We start from the raw sequence: 15,980 nt of genomic DNA, 5'->3' as shown, positions 1-15,980 counted from the left end.
TTATTTTATTTATTTATGTATTTTATAATATAAACACCAGTTTTGTATTTCTGTTTATATGAATGAGAAGTTTAAATGAATGAGCTGTTTATTAATGAAATAATTTTAAATTACAAAGTGATAGAGATACAATTAGTGATAAAAATTGATTGTAACATTGTTTTCATGAACTAAAATAAGCAATGTATGTAGTGCGAAACACTATTGGCACCGTGGATGGTTGTTTTGCTATCGAAAACGTATGAAAAACGCGTGGTGTCGTTAACAAACCTTCCTCTTCTACCTCACTATATTTTTTTGGTTTGCATTTAGATAGTTTTGGTCAAAATGCTTACTGCATAGAATTTTTTTTTTAAATCGGGTAGCTCCAGACTTTCCAATGCAGCATTACCTACAACAATATTATTATTAACACAACTGAAAAAAAAGGCAATTTTCTGCACAATAAAGTAAAAAAACAATTTAAGTTCTGTATTCAAAATATAAATAACTTGGCAGTTATGCCAACATATTTTTAATGTTTTTGGTAGTATGGGTATGGGATCTAGTCTTTCACCCATTCTAAGTTGCTATATCAAGGATGATGTTATCAGTGATTGTATCAACAATTGCACTTTTTTCATTCCTTTTCTTAAAGATATGTAGATGATTTAGTTTTGGCACTTCCTAAACACAAAATTATTGAAATAGTCAACATTTTCAAGTATCATAATCAACATATACAATTTACAGTTGAGGAAGAGGTAGACAATTCTCTAGTTCCTTAGAGTAGGTTTCAAATCCAGTGCTTTATACAGGTTGGTGAATTGTTTGCAGTTGGTAAGTTTGGTATGGTTGATTCGTAGTTGTAATAGTCGATGCTTCTCTTCTAGTTATGAAGTCTAGGGAGAGATGACCAATAAAAGATTGAAGTTTATGAAAAGTTGTTTTGCTCTTTTGCTCTAAGTTTTGTCAAGTATCCTCTACCGACTTTTTAAAAACGAATTTCGAGATTCGTTAGCTAGTTGAATTGGAGTGACTTCAGTCACCCCATGGTTGGTAGCTTCTTTGGCAAAATGATCTGCTGTTTTATTACCAGTAATTCCGGTGTGAGAAGGCAGCCATATGAGAGAGACTGTTACATCGTAAGCAGAGAGATTTTGGTATATGTCATGAATGTTTTGAACTAATAGGTACTCAGTGAAAATTGTATTGACTAAATGGATATATGAAAGATAATCTGAACAAATGGCAATATGTCTGTTTTGAAGTGAGATGCATTTAAAAGCCAACACAATACTATATAGTTCACCTGTGCAAACGTTGCATATTAAGGGTAACCGAGATGATCTTACAAGTTCATGTTTAGTGGTTACTGCACAACCAATACCAATGGTAGTTTTAGAAGCATCTGTATAGAGAATTAAATTCTAAAAATGCTTTCTTTATAAGAAGGTTAGAAGATTCAAGTTTGTTAAAAATAGTGAGTGAGGTATATATTGAAGGGATATCTTTAGCCCAGAGGGGAAGTAAAGGTAGAGGAAATAAACTAGTCAGAAAAAGGTCAATATTTTTAAGTAGTGGACAAATTAATTGAGGTATAGGTTTTATGATAAGGTGTTGGTTATTGTTAGTGGAAGAAGACGGCATTGTGGCAATTAGGGAATGAACAAGATTACATGGATTTGCAGATGTTGATGCAGCATGCGAAAGTAGAAGTGATTATCGTCTTAGGGTAGGAGAAAGTTCATTAGATTCACGGTATACACTCTCAATAGGACTAAAGCGAAAAGCGCTCAGACCTAGAAGTAGTTTTATTGGCACCCCATTGAAGATGACTGAGGGTTTAAAAATGTTCAACCTTTTAAAACAATTGATTTTAAGTTCAGAGATTCGATTTTTTCAATTTAATCTGGAGTCAAACATAAAACCGAGAATTTTACAATAATTAACACCAGAAAGTAGAGAATTGTTAAATAAAATTTGGGGTAAGGGAGTGAAAATCCCTATGGAAAATTTTATTAATTTGGTTTTGCTCTCAGAGAGTGATAATCCTAGTTTGTTAAATCTATCTTGAAGTAGATTTACTACACTTTGTATAAGTTTATATGAGGATGGGACATATTTAAGATGGCAGTAAATGATTAGGTCATCAGCGTATTGAACATATTTGATGGGAGGCAAATTTCGTTGATGGCAAGAATGAACAAAGTTAAACTTAATGCAGATTCTAAAGGGACACCTTAATTTTGAGGAAGAGATCGAAAAAGTTTACCCTTGGCAAGGACTTTAGAGATTCTTTCAATTAGATATTTTTTTACAAATGAAAAAATATTACCATTTAAATTATAGTGGGAGTTTTTGTCAATGATTGCTTTTCTGGAGATTGAATAAAATGCCCCTTCAACGTTAAATATAGTTGCTACGACATCTTGTTGATTATAGATTGCTTAAGAAATGTGTGTTTGAAAAATAAAAAAGTTATCAATAGTAGACCGATTACGTCGGAAGCCGGATTGAGCGTCGGGAATAATATTATACTGTTTAACGAACCACGTGAGTATTTCATTGATCATTGTTTCAAGAAGTTTGCAAGTAATACAAGTAAGAGAAATCAGACGAAAGATATTGGAGTTATAGAGGGCTAGTCAGGTTTTTTAATTGGAATGATTATAGAATTGCGCCAAACATCTGGGAATTTTTGTGTGTTCTAGATAAGGTTATAAATTTCGAGAAGTTTGGAGAGAGATGTATTAGAGAGATTTTTTAAAAATATATAAGGGATATCATCGGGATCATCAGCAGATTTTGTAAATGAAAACAAGGTAAATTTTAGTTTATTTAGGGTAAACAAGCCGTTCATAAACTTGACATTGTGTGGAGTTGAAGAGATGGTGGAGAAAGATTGAGCGCGTAAAGAACTGGGAGTAAAAGCTATATTACTTTTATTGAATCTGTCTTCAACCCCATTAGCGAGTGTGTCAGAAATGAATTGACTGTCAGAGATAACTGTGTTGTTGAAGAAGATGATAGGAGAAACAGTTAGGATATAGGAATGAAGGATGACTAAATTCATAGGATGAAGGTTAGTTTTATTGCCTTGGATTTGTGAAACAGTTTTTTTTATAAATGAGAGTGGAGTTATAATATCCACTGGTAACTTTAACATCCTAATATATAAAACTAAATAATGTAAACTAAATTGTAACATATAACTTTTATCGGGTTTTTACCCAGATATTTAGTGGCTCAAAAAATGTACACCTAGACACTCATGATGGAATATGGATTCCGAAAACAATTTGTCTTCATGACATAGCCCGTTTGGGTTTTTTAATTTATGTACCTTTTATAAAGGATTTTAACAAAGTTTTTTTTTGTAATGATTTTTCTTTTATCTTAGTATAGATTAGGGCAAGATCTTTCATTAACGATTGTCAGCGGTATGTCAGTGGTAAATTTACTGGCTTCATTTAGAGGTTCGTTGGTGTCTAAGGAATTTTCCAGAAATTTTTCAAGATAATTCTAGAAAACCCTAATTTTTGTGTTTTTATAGGATTTGAGTGCAGCTTTTAGTTCGAAATAGTTTATAAGAGAGTTCGGATGATTGGTATCTTATTGTGAAACTGAGGATGAATAATGAAAGGGCGAAGGAAGAAAAGAGTATTATATAGTTAGGTCCAGATTTGTTGCAAAACTTTTATTTTAAATTTTCTGCCAGAATCTTGGCTGTCTCTTAATTGTCAAGGATAACCTTTCGATTAAAAAAGAGATTGGATATTTTAAGGTTATTTTTTGTTAACAATTTTTTTTCCAAACTGGACTTGGGCTAGTATTTGATGTACATAAAGTTTTCTTACTTAATTAAATATCGTGTCTAAATTTGGCAAAAGATGAAGTAAAAATATACAGAGAGCAGAAAAAATGAATAAATGCGAGAGAAAGAGAGAAATTCTATTCATCATGTATGCTGTGATCAGATTTGACATCAGAAGATTTATCAGAGGATGCACTTATATATACTCTTGTAAGTCGGAGATAGGCTGTTCTTTTAACTTTTTTAAGATTCTAGTGATACGGTTTTTTAGTGATATTTTCCTTGTACATATGTAGAGCTGCAATAAGTCCTTTTGAATACCATCTATGTTGGAGGATTTTTAAGCTTCTTGTAGTGGGGTGATACATACAAAAGAGTTCTCAAGAAATGTAATAAGTTGCGTGAAATTGAGTGTAAAATTAGTCGGATTATCTTTGTAAATCATTTCTATAGCGGAAATATAATAAGGTTTCATCAAGTAATCCAATCAAAGATTAGATTTGGACATTTTTTGGCTGGTTTCGGTGGCATTGAAAATGTCGAAGGAGGAAAAGAACTTAATAGAGCAAGAATACCGGATGAAGATAGATGGTAGGAGTATCATGAGAACTGTCATTGAAGTGTCCCCTTTTTTGTCCTACTGCCAACATGGGCTTTGAATTAGTACGACGAGAGATGGATAAATCCATAATGGCAGCCAGGATGGGTATGCAGTTAACGGAGATGGACTCAATTTCCGAAGATAGAAATTCATTTGATGAAGTTAAGGATTCAGGATTAAGGACTCCTTAGAGTCAGCTGAAAATGAAGAAGAGGGAGGAGCATTAGCTGCAATGAGTGTCTGATCTGGTCAACTGGAGACTTTGCAATCAGACTCCACGGTACGACCCGTAAGCTTACAAAGAAAACACTATAGTCTGTCAGAGAATAAAAATATTTTAAAGGATGTATTTTCATGGTTAATTAACAGAGAAGATTGCACTTCGAAGTTCACCTTGTTAGCTATTTCAAATGTTACCCTAGGAAAACTCATGATATATGCCTATTGATCATCTGATGTTCCGTATTTTTTAGGGACTGCTCGATTAGGAATGCGGGATGAAAGGAGATACATTTGAAATAAGGATTCTTTTGGTCGCAGAAAGAAGCCTGCAGATAAAGATGACGGTGGAATTAATTATGACGTTCGGTGTATTAGTTGATCAACGATGTCGGTAGAAGTGAGGAAAATGCAGATTCGATTATTCGAAATGCGACATGTAAAAGTAATATTTTTTGGATAAACTATTTCACCAATTTCTTTAATATACTTAAATAAAACAGTATTCAAAATGGAGTGCATGACAATAACTTGTTCCCAATTAGAAAACGAACGGGAAGGAGGTCTAGAGACTGCGTCAACGACATATGATTTTGGGTTGGAATTGAAGTTGTTTTGTGTAAATGTAAATATTTAATTGCTGTTCATGATGTGTAGTCCTGGTTACCCAGACCGTAACACAATACCTAAATGTGAGTACCTAATGGACCCTCTTCCAAACTGGAAAGAAAGAAAAAAAGGATCTCACCTATTTCTTGGGATTTTCACTGGTTTTCTTTAATTACACCAATATAGCCGCAATTAAATTCGACTATTGAAATATAAAACCAAATTTGATACTTGTTTTCTTATCACATTGTGATTAAAGAACTTCGCTTCGTATTGTTAACTCGTCGATGAATTACTTTATCTGTTTAATACTGTTTAAATCTTTAAAATCCGTGAGGAACTTTAAAAAGGGTGTTTAACCTTTGACAGTTATTTGACGTTTTTTGAATCGATTATTTGAAGCTTTATTTATAAACTTCAACATTTTATTAAAAAAAAAACAGTTTGAAAAAGTGCTTTTTAGCTTCTAAACATTTATACTACTTTTGATATTTTTCATGTCATACGGCTGTACGTAGGCTCAATGAAAAGCTGGTGTAAAAGCACTTTAAAAAAAAACAGAAATTTCCATAACCAATAACAAGAAACAAGCTGAGAAATTGCAGCGGACAGATCTCCCTTGCATTTTTCTGTGGCGATATTTTACGAGTACCATTATTTTAATGTTTCAAAACTAATTTACTTCTTCACTGTGTATGCCATTTATAAATCGAATTATAAAATTTAGATATTATTTTACAATGTGTTCAATTTTCAGCTCTTAATGTTAATAAACAATGAAAATATTGGCAATTTCTTAAATAAGAAAAAAAATGCTATTTGATTTCCTCTGGGCCATAGAAGGTTTTGGATTTTTTTTAAATGTTTTTTTTATTTGCTTTATATTGAGCCTACATACAAGCGTATGACATAAAAAAGTCAAAGTTATTAGAAATTTTTATATGCTAAAAATTTGTTATTCTTCAAACTGATTTTTAAAATCAAATTTAATATAATCTTGATGTTTTTTTTTAATAATTTAAAACGAAGCCATAAAAATCGATATCTATTTACAAAATAACCCTAGAGTGACTGTTTGGACAAATACAGTTGTTTAAATAATCGGTCTCCTGGATAAACAAATTGAATAACTCATAAACTGTATGGTCGTTCTGTATGATATTTAGCACACTTTAAAAACTCATTAACTGCCATAATTTTAAATAGTTATTACATATCGTTATGCAGAAAAGAAAGTTATTTATATTTATATTATTTATATTTATATTAACATTTATAAATTTTACTTTAAAAATAAGGGTTTTTAAATTATCTCGGTCAATTCTTTATGTATTTTAATTATAAAAATATCAATATTAGAGAACATTTTATGATCTATAACTTTTATTTTAACCATATATCTCTAACATGAATAAGAAACATTTTATGAGCATAAACTTTTTTCACTTTTTACGATTGTTTAATAAAAAAGCAAAGCAAAATTAGCTGAAGTCTTCACATAATTGTCATCAGCTACCCCTCATATACCTTTTAGAGACTTTAAATACCTGTTTAAGATTTTTTCAGCTTTTTTAGAGTTGTAGATCATAAAAAGTTATGTAATTTTTGAGAGTATCCAAATTAAAATAATGAAACTATTAACTGAAATAGTTGCAAAAAAAACCTTATTTTTGCAGTTATTTATAAATTATAATAACTAATAAAGTGCGCTAAATATCAATCAGAGCAAATAGTTTATAGGTTATTTATTCTGTTTATAAACATTTATAATAACGTTGATATCGTTTATGCCACAAACTTATTTAGAGGCTTATGAAAAACTGGTGAAAAACACACTTTCTAAAAAAAACAGAATCTTCTATGACCATTACTAGGCAAGAGAGCATTTAATATTTAAAACCAAAGCATTTTATTCTTAAAATCATACTTCCATTGTCTATTAACAGTAAGAGCTGAAAATTGAAGGGGCCCTAAATGAAGATCTGAATTGTGCGTTCCAACATGGCATATGAGGTAAAGAAGTAAAAATTTATAACGCGTTAAAATGATGGTATTCGTAAAATACCGCTTCGGAAAAGTAGAATAGAGAAACATTTGAGCTCGGTTTTTTTTTAGATTTGAACTTTTTCAAAATGAAGCGCGATTGCAAAATTTGCAATATCTTGGCTTCTGTAAAACATATTTTTTTTTAAACTGGGATAGGTCAACAAAAAGTTGTTTACATAATCGCTTTCTACGATAAACAAATCGTCACTATTTTTATTAGTTATATTACATACCATTATGCAAAAACAAAGTTATTAAAATTTATAAATTTCTGCAAAATCAAGGGTTTTTTGCAATTCTTTTGGTGAATTATTTATATATTTTAATTTAGAAACTCACAAATGGAAGAACTTTTTGAATCTACAATTTTTATTTTAACTATTTTTCTCTAAACTGGATAAAAAACGTTTATAGCCAAAATCACCTGTATGTCTTCACAGATTTATTATTAACTAACCCTCATATATCTTTTAGAACCTTCAAATATCTGTATAAAATTTTTACGTGAAACCAATAATTTTTTCCCAGATGGACCTTTGTATAAATTAGTTCTACGATAAAGATGAACTTATTTCTACTTTTCAATACAATAACTAAATATAGCTAAATAAATACATATTTAAATATCTAATACTTTGTTTATGTTTATTAACTTGATTTTACTCACTAATTTGTTTTTCCGAAGTTTATTATATCATAATTATAATACCAACGAAAACGTAAGTTAATTACGTAACGGAAAAGGTGTAAAATAAAAGAATATAAAAAAAGTTTCTATTTACTTACCAGAGTGTAATATCCATCTTTGACAAGGCGAAGGATTTTTGTCGGAAATCTGAACATTCTTAATCCATGAATTTTGTATGGTGATAAACCACATTTGTAATAACAACAAATGTTTCCGGCCATCTGTAAAAAACCATTTATTTATTATGGAAGTAACATTATTTTAATTTAAAATCACTTTTTTTCAAATATTATCGAATGTATGTATTATCCGGTAAAATTTATTTCTAAATACCTAATTTGTTCATTTCTCATACAATGTTTTTTTATGTTTTAAACACATGTAATTAAAATGTTTTACTTACCTCGGACCAAATTTTTGTAATACACTTCCAAATAAAATAAAATATTTAAATTCTTTAAACTTATTTAGATATAGGAAGATTTAGAAGCCACAGTACGTTTATGTACAATTTTAGTTGACACGATATTTACTAGTTGATAGTAATAACTCTATTTTAAATGAATAGCTTAAGTGATTCAAGGTATGTTTTTTGTTACATGTTTATTTGTAAGTAAACCTGTTGCTACTATGTCAGTGAAATATTGCAACGCTGGTGAATTTAATTCAGGGGATCAAAAATGGACGTTTAGTTTAGTCTTTAACTTTTTCACATAGCACCATCTAGTATAATGTATATCAAACAAACAATGGTATATTAAAATCTATTGAGACAGAAAGAGTGGTGACATCTAGTGACTGTCTCAATTAGAATCAAACAAATTTGTACATTGCGTTGGCTAACTAGTCCTATTTAAACAATGGTAACACAGAATTTAGTTTACTTTTAGCAGATAAATTAAAATCATTAATAAACCAGTTCTTGAAAATCAGTTTAAAAATATTGTTTCAATAATAAATATAAAGAAGCCCACCTTTAGTAAAGTAGCTGGAATAACAGGTAAGTAGTGTTTATGTATCACATATTTTAAAAATTAACTAAACTCTATTTTCACTATTTGGGAGAGTGAGTCATCGTTTGACGGCGTAGAAGTGGGGAAAGACGTATGAAAATCCAGTGGCGTTCACTCACTTTTATTTCAACGTTAATTATATTATAATGTTTAAATATTATTGTTCAAAATAGGCCACAATATATTTATCTGGTTTTTACTGGAGTTTCAATCTCTATATCCAAAGACCGTTTTCAAAGATATAAATTATAGTTATATTTATTTTATTTGTTTATTATTATATATTCATATATTCTTATATTATTTTCTTTTTTTTTTCTTAACTTTAAAAACGGTCTCTGTAATAGAGATCGAAACGTCAGTAAAATAAACATGTAAATAGATGTATTGTGGCTTATTTCCAACATTCTCCCTAAAAATACGGAATGTCACAAGCAAAAAGCCACAAAAAAAAAATAAATATTGCTATCATTTGTATATTTGAAAACGATCTCTTTATATAGAGATCGAAACGTCAGTAAATTAAACCTATGAATAAATATTTTGTGGCTTATTCCCTACTGTCTCCTAAAAATACAGAATGCCACAAACAAAAAGCTATAAAAAACAAGTAATTTTGCAGAAAGCTTACTGATGCCACCCGGTTGCCGCGGAAGTTACGCTAAAACGTCTTTTGACGTGACCCGCCCTTAAAGAGTTACACAATGAAATGTTTTTAAAACAAATTTTAAGACAGCTTCCACACCACCCGAAAGGTATGTCTTGTGGCGCGTTACTTTTTTTAAATGGGTGTTCGCCAAGAGTCATATTTTCCCATTAAATAAAATAAACAAAACACTTAAACAGTATAAAACAAAACAAAATAAAATCCTATAAAACAAAATAAAATTCTATAAAAACAAAATAAAAATAATTTTGGATGTAACAAAACATTGTTCTATTCTAACACAAACACTAACCACACTTACTATGTTCTTCTCGTTTTTTTCTGTTTTTGGTTTTTTTATGCTGATGTTCCTACTAAACTATTAGAAAATATTCGCTGTCTAAATCTGAAGATGTAGTGCTGCTATCGCTGTCATTATCTTCACCTGGTGTAATTATAATTGGCTCTAGTAAAACTTCGACATGAGTGTCAAGTTCCCACATACGATATTCTTCTTTAATTATGTGGCCTATACATTTAGCCCATTTCTCTGGAGTTACATGGAGGATTGCTTGAATCAAAAGTTCCTTAACTTCGTTTAATTTGAACGTTTTGTTATTGCGTGCTACTTCTCCTTTCACTTGCGCCCAGATAAGTTCAATGGGATTAAGTTCGCAATGATAAGGTGGTAGACGCAGAACTTTAACACCATAATCTTTTGCAGTTTCATCCACAACATATTTAAGATATTCACTTTTCCTTAACCGTGCAATGTCAAGTAGTTGAATTTTGAGCATTGATTCTTCGTATGCAATCCCCTTTTCTGTAAGCCATTCTTGAATTCTCCCTTTCCGCCATGCCGTCGTCGGTAATTGTTGTAGTCTGCGGCTATGATATGGCGCATTGTCCATAACAACCACAGACTCAGATTCCAATTTTGGTAAGATTCTCTTAAACCAGCGCTCAAATACTTCAGAAGTCATTTCTTCATGATAATCACCTTTTTTTTTTTTCGACTCAAATTGAAGCAAACCATCATCAAGGAACCCTGTATCACTTCCTATATGGGTGATGATTAAACGCCGTCCCTTTCCTGATGGAGCCTTTAATCCTGTAGACCAGCCTTCTATAAATGCTTCGCGTTTACTTTTTACATTTAAATCTTGCCAAACTTTTCCAACTATATGACCTTCGTTAATCCAGGTTTCATCCAAATAATATATTTTGCATCCAGTGCTGCGAATTTTTCGTATTTCTTCTAAATATTTTCTTCTCCACAGAATAATTTCATTTTTTTCTAATAGCAATAATTTCATTTTTTTCTAATAGCATACTTTTTCTGTTGCGTTTTACGTATCAAAAGTTCATTTCGTGCATGGTCCTAATTAAGACCTTACGAGATATCTTGGGTAAAGAGTCATCATTTTCGAGCTCTTGAGAAATTTTTTTCAGTGTTGGAATTTCACTCCGAAAATAAAATGAATGAATTTTTCGACGTATAATATTCCTTGTCTCGTCATCCAAAACAATGCTTTTCCTACCTCTAGTTTTACCTTTTTCTTGCTTTTTATTTTCCGATGTATTTTAAAGTACACGATAAATACAGCTAACGGATACTTTTGTTAAACTGCTACAAATGTCGACCACTTGGCTAACGTTTAATGCCATTTTTCTGCCGACAATTCCTTTATAAACGTTTCGTATCATTACCTTCTCTTCGGACGTTACCATTTTCCGTCTCTTTTGCGGCTTTTCATTCTTGGAATCAACATCAGAATTTTGCTGTCTTCTCTTGGAACAACTCGGTTTTTCGTCCATTGTATTTCAATAATCTGGATATATACTATATATACAATAATTTCAAAGAATATAACTAAATATTTACTATAAAACGACAAACTATAACACTATTATTATCAATAACACGTTTTATCAATACTACAATACAATATTGATAAAACAGTATTGACAACAATAAGTTTACAAACTTATCACATAAAATATACTCACAAAAATACATGCACTATTTACCCATAGAAACACCAATGTTTTCTTCGTTCATTTCTTCGGCAAAAAATAATAAAAACTAGTTTTACTGCATGTCTGGATCCGAATTGTAAAACCGAGTTCCCTCGCTAATTCCAACATTGCCAAACGATTGAAAAATAATGTTTTAAAATATCGATTTTTATTTTATAAATTTAAATACGTAACAAAATGGAACATATAAATAAAATTTATTTTATTACAATTTTGTGCTTAATTTTTACTATTGAAAAAATCATGTTTTTTGGTATTTTTATGACGGTAATAATCGCTGCGTGAAAGAATACAGGTTTTGTATGACCATAATTACTACTTGTGAACAAGATTTGGCTACACTGTACGACAACTTCTGGTCAAGTCTACTATAGAGAAGCACAAATAAATATACTACTTTATATATTCTGTAATTTCTTATGAGGAAACGCAAATTTCAATCGAGAAAACAGGCAGTTTTCGAGGACCGCTGTGTACATTTAAATTTGAGGATATTCGGCGTTTAAACTATGATATCACTCTTCTGAATTGAGGGTTTCTACTATAAAAGCAACAGAATTTAAACCTTATTGAAAAAGCACCAAAAGAAAATATGTAATGGGTCCTAAATATAGTTCAATCATGTATCACACTATGGAAATCAGCAAAAGAAAATTGTGCTTAGGTCCAGTATATTAGGAGCTGGTTGCATTTGCAACATGGAAAAATACAAAGAAAACGATACCAATCAAAGTATTATCTCAACAATACAGTATTCATATAGTATCTTTTGGTCTATTCGACTACGACCTTTTCAGATCTGTTGTGGTCCTTAGTGACCAGGTATAATTGCAATATGTAAAAGTAACATGAAAAAATTATGCTGAATGGAAGTGTTAAAGATAAAATTCAGTATAAAGCGGCCCCTAGATGGTTAATATTATGGTCAATATATTGGACAATAATTTATATTGTACAATATATTGATCGTCTGTTGGTCACATTAAATGATTGAGCAATATATTGTGTCAATCAACATGACTTTCATTTTTATTGAGCATATTGTAAATATTGCGGCGTCTGTGAGTAATATTGCGCAATGTTGGTTCAGTTTCGTTTTAACACTCTTGTTGTAAACATCTCGGTACGGCAAAAAATATGTCCGCAAAGGAAAAATGGGCAGAAAGAAAGTTTATAATAGATTATAGAGTGCATCGATGTGTATCGGTCGTTACTGGCTTTGTGGAATGTCAAGAGTAAAGATTAGAGTAATAAAATAAAAAAAAAGAACAGTAGTATCAATTGCTCCAAAAATATAGAGAATATTATCCAGATGCTGATAAGTTGCAGTTTCGTTGCGTACTAACTTTAGAAAAGAATTGCGTCGTATAAGGGACTCTAAAACAAGTGGTGCAGAGACAGACAATGTAATTTAACCAACATTATGGTAATGCAGTTTCTCGTGGGTCAGGACGAACCTAGTGCTTCACAAAGTACTATACAGGAAGGGAATAATGATAAGGAAGAAGCAGATAATAATATAAACGATGTGGACAGTGATAATTCAAAAACTGTTTTAAAAATCAATGTAAGCATATAAAGTTTAATAATTCAAGTTTACATTTTAAGCAAATTTATGTTGCCATGAAACCTGTTCCGTTTATTCGCATTTATATTTATTTTAAATATTATTTATCACAGTGGTGATATATTCGTTTTTAGTTCTATTTAAACATACGCGCCACTAACGGTAACGCTTTGTGTTTTGCCCGCTAAAGCAGAAACCGGCTTTGGCGAGAAAGACTCACTTCGCCATCAACACTCGACCAAGTCGGTCGATATTTTGTATTAGTCGGCTTTTTAACGATTGTAATCAAAATATACGTAATAAAAGTGTTTCAACCCCATAGTTTTTTCTTCATGGTCCATTCGAGTCGTATATATCAGTGGTTATCAAAGACATTTGTGCAGTTTGATTCAATCTAAATTTAGTTAACTAGCCGGCAAGTCGTCCTCTTCTGTTCGTGAGGGCGGAGTCAAGTGGTTACAAGTAACCGTTACAAGTAACGATTACAACCTTCGGGCGGTTCCTGTAGAGCTACAATTCAAGCTGCTAGCAGTCCACCCAACATTACATCCAGCACCGTAGCAGAAAGCATCTGTAGTCTTTCATCTAGTGCGTGGATAGAACTTCATCTGGTCAACAGCACGCCTAATCAAAGTAAGTGAGCCTTTCCCATCTCTATTTCATATATTCTTTCTACTTGCGTGGAGTTAAATGTCGTTTAACTAGGGTCAATTATAAAAACCTGTTTATTTGGTTAAACTCATTTTATTACTCAAATATTTCGTTAAAAGGTACAAAAACCTGTCTTGCTTCGAAACAAAACAACTATTCATTTCATATACATACTTGATTTTTTATCGCCGAGTAAAACCTTTTATTGCCTTACTTACATTTCAGGTAACGAACCCTATATAATTTATGCGGTTTTACTTGCAGTTAGATAAAAAATAGAATTTTCAACATTTTGTACAATTTTATTGCTTATTCATAACGACAGGTAAAACCTTTTCTTATAATTGCGATTTCATTATTTCATTAGTATACTGGTAAACATTTTAAATCTTTTCATCGTAAAATAAACTTCGAGTATTATTAAAAAATATTTTATTATGTCTCTAAAAGATTTAAACAAAACAAGGGGTATACTCAAATCACGATTGACAATATTCAAAAAATGTCTTAATAAACAGATTGAAAAACAATCTGACAATTTAGTTATTGAGGTAGAAACCAGGTTAGCAGATATAGAGCCTGTTATAAATGAATTCGAAAAAATTCAATACGAAATAGAAAACATTTCGAAGAATGTTTCTGAGGAATTAGACAATAGGGAAAGGAGGTTAGTCTTTGTATGTGGGTATATTTTATTTTATAAAATATACCCACATACAAAGACTAACCTCTTTTGTTATACGTGGTATACAGCCAGCTGCAGGAATTATTTTCCTTGTGGATTTTGTTAATAGGGAAAGCTTTTCAGATTTGTATTATTCGCTTGTATCACAAGCAGAAGCATTAATAAATTCGATTTCAAATAAGCATGAATGTAACAATCGTCCCGTAGAATCATTTTCTTTGAACTTAGGTAGCACTCATTTAACAAATGTAGAGCAAATTAATACAGTCCACTTCACTCTCAAATAAAGCTCCCAACTATTGAGTTACCTCATTTCAAAGGGTCATACGGGGGGTGGCTTGAGTATCATGATACCTATGATAGTCTAATTCATAAAAATCCTTCGATCAATTCAATTCAGAAGTTCCATTATCTTCGGGCATCTCTAGGTGGAGAAGCTGCACAGGTTATCAGCTCATTAGAGATTTCGGCCGCGAATTATGATATAGCATGAAACTTACTATGAGAAAGGTTTGCAAACACGCGTCTTTTGATCTACAATTATACAAAGGCCTTATTTGATTTGCAACCCATTCCAAAAGAATCTTCTACTCATCTTCGTCAACTAATTGACAATGTTTCGAAAAACTTGCGTTCGCTAGAATCTCTTCAGCAACCTGTCCATTCTTGGGACACTCTGTTAATATTCATGATAGCAAGCAAGTTAGATGTCCTCACTGCGAGGGAATGGGAATCATATAGATCCGGAAGTGATCTTCCTACCTTTGAAGATATGATCGCATTCTTGAAAGGCAAAGCTGATCTTCTAGAGAAGCTAGAAGTATCGAAAGTTACGTATAAATCGGACAGGCAGTCCAAATTCTCAAGGCAGTCGCAATCTTTTCTCTCGTTCAATAGAAAAGCATGTACGTTCTGCAAAGAAGATCATAAAATATATAACTGCGCTTAATTCTTGGGGGCTTCGACCCAAGAGCGAATCAAACACGCTAGGGATTCAAAACTTTGTACAAATTGCCTTTATTCTGGCCATTTTAGCTCCAACTGCAAATATGGAGCGTGTAAAAAATGTAAGGCAAAACACCATAGTTTATTGCATTTAGATAAACAATCCGTTTACACTACCGATACTAATCAGCGGGTGGAGTCTGAACCTGAACACCAAGTGTCTCTTTCAGCTCACTCGAATGTGGCTCAATCAATTTTGTCTACAGCTGTCGTTCAAATATTCGATAAAAACGGTAGGGTTCATCAATGTAGGGCTTTTCTTGATTGTGGCTCTCAATCAAATCTCATAACGAGAGAATTAGCTGATAAGCTAGCGCTATCAAGGTCCGAGGTAAATATCTCTATTGTAGGGATAGGTCATGCAGTCTCAAACATTCGATCTAAGTGCACAGCGAAGATTCAGTCAAGGCAGTC

The sequence above is a fragment of the Diabrotica undecimpunctata genome, chromosome 11 (assembly GCF_040954645.1).
Source record: "Diabrotica undecimpunctata isolate CICGRU chromosome 11, icDiaUnde3, whole genome shotgun sequence".
NCBI classification, from domain to species: Eukaryota; Metazoa; Arthropoda; class Insecta; order Coleoptera; family Chrysomelidae; genus Diabrotica; species Diabrotica undecimpunctata.
Note: the sequence above shows the minus strand (reverse complement) of the source record.